The sequence below is a fragment of the Durio zibethinus genome, chromosome 15 (genome assembly GCF_047325235.1).
Source record: "Durio zibethinus cultivar Kanyao isolate XHJ-2024 chromosome 15, ASM4732523v1, whole genome shotgun sequence".
NCBI classification, from domain to species: domain Eukaryota; kingdom Viridiplantae; phylum Streptophyta; class Magnoliopsida; order Malvales; family Malvaceae; genus Durio; species Durio zibethinus.
The window spans coordinates 4,079,341-4,083,546 of NC_143176.1; the positions used below are offsets into that span (position 1 = coordinate 4,079,341).

General features: G+C 31.2%; 2 pseudogenes across 1 annotated transcript; one reads left to right on the plus strand and one right to left on the minus strand.

Annotated features, from left to right (window-relative positions):
* Positions 1-1,780: 1,780 nt before the first annotated feature.
* LOC111302280 (protein NDR1 pseudogene) lies at positions 1,781-2,677 on the plus strand (annotated as a pseudogene).
* Positions 2,678-2,813: 136 nt separating this feature from the next.
* LOC111301918 (putative multidrug resistance protein pseudogene) lies at positions 2,814-3,975 on the minus strand (annotated as a pseudogene). Its single transcript, XR_016327934.1, has 3 exons — positions 3,906-3,975; positions 3,244-3,754; positions 2,814-3,085 (listed from the first exon to the last, which is right to left on the minus strand). The product of XR_016327934.1 is annotated as a putative multidrug resistance protein pseudogene (transcript).
* Positions 3,976-4,206: the final 231 nt, after the last annotated feature.

The window sequence follows — 4,206 nt, forward strand, 5'->3', positions numbered from 1 at the left end:
TTTCTTGGGTTGATAAAAAATTTTTGGTTGTTTTCCTTTGTGTGTGAAAAGAAAAAATAAAAATAAGTGGACTGTTTTTTTTTACTTTTTTCCCCTTTTTTTCCTCTTATTATTTTCTTTGGGTTCTCTCTAAATTAGAAATCAACTACCAATCTTGCTTTTTTGTTTTCCCTTTTTCTCTTGATTTTTTTTTCCTTTAGGTTCTCTTTCTGATATTAGAAATATAGAATTTTTCTCTTATTAATTTTTCTTGAAATAAATTTTACACCATATATTAAAGTAGTAAATAATTTTATATAGAACAAATCACTTAAAATTTAATAAATTACAAAAAATATGGGGATGTGTAGGACATTTCATTATTCTAAAATCAGAGAGATAAATATCATAATCAAAACACACAAAAAAAATAAATAAATAATGAGCTAAACAAAGAAACTTGAAAATACTTAATTATTAAAATATACTCCCTCCATCACAAAATAACTATTACCTATTAACTTTTTTTGTTAAGGTAATTCTAGTATGACTTTATTTTTTTAAATATAATATTAAATTAAAATTTTTAAAAAATATATTTTAAAAAATTAGAAACTCAAAATTTATAAATCGTATTTTGTAATTTTTATTATTTTATTAAAAATAATTATCAAAATTAAATTAATTTAACCAAAAAAAAATCAATAAAAGATAATAATTTTAAAACAAAGAGAATTTAAAACCCAACTCTATCAAAGAGGCCCATCAACCACTTCCAAGAAATATTTATGGGCAAATCGATAGAGCCTAGTAAGAAATTGAGACCAGCCCATTTCTAAGGTTCATCTTTTGAGCCTTTTTTTATTCTTTTGGGCCATAGAATGGCCTTTGAAATCCGAAATACAAACATGTCTAGTTCTTCAATTTTTCTATTTTTTAAGTTGTCTCCATTTTGTTGTCCAACAAAAGAAATTTTGGTTAATATTTAATGAGTTCGCTTTTAGTACATTTACAGTATAATTTTTTTTAATTTTATAAATGAAATTAAAATATTATTATATGTCTTATTTTTAATTTTTTTAATTTTTTTAATTATATTTTAAAAAATATGTATAGTATTATTAATGCTGATAAGAAAGTTTAAAATATAAAACATAAAATATATATCATGTTGATTAATATATCTTTTAATTAATAGATAGATCATGAAAATGAAACTATCAACCATCATTTAATTCTTTGAGAAAACAACTATTAGTAACATATTTTGGATTCTTTATTATTTTTCTAAATAATTTAAAGCCTGAAAAATATTTATTTAAATTCCTACCTCACATGGCACATTGAGAATATAAAGGGTTTAAACTATCAATAATAATAAAGAAAAGATGTTCACGCACATTAATAAAAATATTATTATTAGATTTAATAATTTTTATATTTATATTATGTAAAATATTAAAAATTCGTATATTTATATCATATTTTATACGAAAATTACATATCATAATTTATATCAATACGAATATATAAAATATATTTTTTTAATTTAATTAAATTTATTTATAATATTTATTAAAATTTTATATCATATTATTTTGATAATTTTTGCTAAAATTAATTTACTTATAAATTTAAAAATTTTCTAACACCCGTGCCCAAAAAATTTTACCTAAATTGGCCGTTTAGTAAACAATCATGGATAAGCCAACAACAGGAACAGCTCAAAATCTTCGTAGTTGGACCAGTCCACCATGACAACGAACAAGTTATTATTATTATTATTAAGAAGAAGAAAGGACAAAGCAAATAAATAATTCTTTATACTATGCTTTCAGAGCACTATGTCCTTAGGACTTCATTTCCTATCTTTTCTTTCCTGTAGACCGGTAAGTACCCTTTGCAACACATCACCGGAAAAAAACCATTTTTCAGTCACCGGAAAAAATGACAGATTCCGATGGAGGATGTTGTAGATGTTGCTGTAGCTTCATCTTCACTCTGGGTCTAACAGCACTTTTCATGTGGCTGAATCTACGTACTTCAAATCCCAAGTGTTCTATACAAACTTTTTACTTATCAATGCCATCACTTAATGAAACCTTGAACCTCACAGTTGACCGTACCTTAAACCTCACGCTGAGGCTAGACAACCCTAATAAAGACAAAGGGATCAAGTATGATACTTTGAATGTCACAGTTTATGATTTTCCAAACAAAAGTCATGTCCTAGGTAACATTTTGGTGCCGGGGTTTTACCAGGGTCACAAAAAGAAGGCTACAAAGCCTGTTCAAGGGACTGCTAACACGACGGTGGCTTTACAGGTGGTTTATGAGAACCGAATGGGGGTTTTCCGGGTAGATATGGCCACGGCGGTGAAGTTTAAGATCATGTTCTGGTATACAAAGAAGCATAAGATTAGCGTAGGAGCAGATGTGGTGGTCAACTCCAGTGGTTTTAAGGTTGAGCCTAAAGGGATCAGGCTTAAATCTATGGCACCAAAGATGGGAAGTTTTTGTGTGGTGGTGGGAGCTTTGGTGAATTTCTTGGTCTTTGCTTTGCTTAATTTTTGGTGATTCTTTCATTTTCCGGAACATTTGAATTAATTGTTTGTTTGATTAAGCTGCATTGAACATTTGAATCATTGATACATGAAATTTTGATTTGAATTTAAGAGTTTTCTGCTGTTAATTTTGATTTTCTGGGCGTTTTCTTTTGCTTGTTTAGCTAATTCTTGGGCAGTGGAAAGCAATTGTTTTCTGTTTCTAAAAATCTTTATTTGACCCCACTTCTTCATTCCATTTTGTATGTTAGTCTGATTTGTAACACTGTCATTAACAATTGCTGCTTAGGAAATTTAGCAAATTTGAAGATTAATTCGATCTTTCGTCAGCTGAATCCTTTTGTGCAATAGGTGGGAAAATGAAAACGCAAATGCACAAGTAGAGGAAATTTCTTAGTATCCCCCTGCTGGTAGCCTCATCTAGAAGCAGAATTGAAGGCTTTTTCAGTATTGCTCGTGCCATTGCAACGCTTTTTTTTTGACCCCCTGATAGTTGAACTCCTCTTTCTCCACAATTTGTGTCATATCCACCTTGCATCCCACTGCAAATTACAACATGAAAATGATCATTGACTACTAAAAGTAGCATACAACGAACTTCATCATCTGAGAGATCGATGAATTAGGTAATTTTTGATTGAATATTTCAAATCGAACTAGAATGAAAGAATTAATGTTTAACTTAATGCAGTTCCCATACCTTATAAATTCATGAGCATTGGCACGCTTTGATGCCTTTCTTTCTCGGAATCTTTAGCATTCTCTTTGCCATAGGCAATGTTTCCTCGGATAGTTCCTGCAAATATAGTTGGCTCCTGACTGACAAGTGCAATATGTGCCCTCAGCATTCTCAAATTATAGTTCTTTAGATCCTGTCCATCAATAGACACTGATCCCTTCATTGGATCGTAAAATCTCTCAATGAGGCCGATAATGGTAGATTTTCCAGAAGCACTTTGTACCAAAAGTGCCACTGTCCTCCCTGCTTCAATTCCAAGGTTCAGACCCTTAAAGATCAACTGGTCAGGTCTAGTTGGGTATGCAAAGAACACATTTTTCAGCTCTATCTGTCCCTTAATTGCCTTTTTAGCCAATAGCCCACTTGTTCTATCAGGATCAATCTCACTCTTCCTGTCGAGGATTGCAAGAACTGATTGAATGGCACTACTTCCTTTGGATAGATCATAGATCATTAGTCATACTTCCAGCTTCTGCAATGACATAAGCAGTAAATAACAATACCAAACGCTCGGAAAAGGTGTTCTGATGTTCTTAACCCTTCTTTTAAAAGTCTCCCACCATACCAGAAAGCTAATGCTGTAGAAGAAATGTTAAAAAATTAAGCATTAAAAAGGGCTAAACCTGAAAGACAGGAGTGCCTGACACTTTCCTCCTTGGGACCTTTTAAGGTATCCATGAAATGCCCCAACATCCTTTTCTAAAAGGCAGTAATAGTTCTGTGGTTTACCACAGCTTCACTTGCTAGTTTGGCTTCCGTCCTTTTGTGCTTTTTGGGCCTTTCCAGCCATACTCTTCATCAGGATGCTATTTGAATTGAGTCTGCAATCATCACAAGTGACAGTCTCCAACTAAGTTTAAGTGCTACTGCAAAAGCAAAAATAGACCCGAAAATTGCTTGAACCAGCAATGACAATCGATCTCC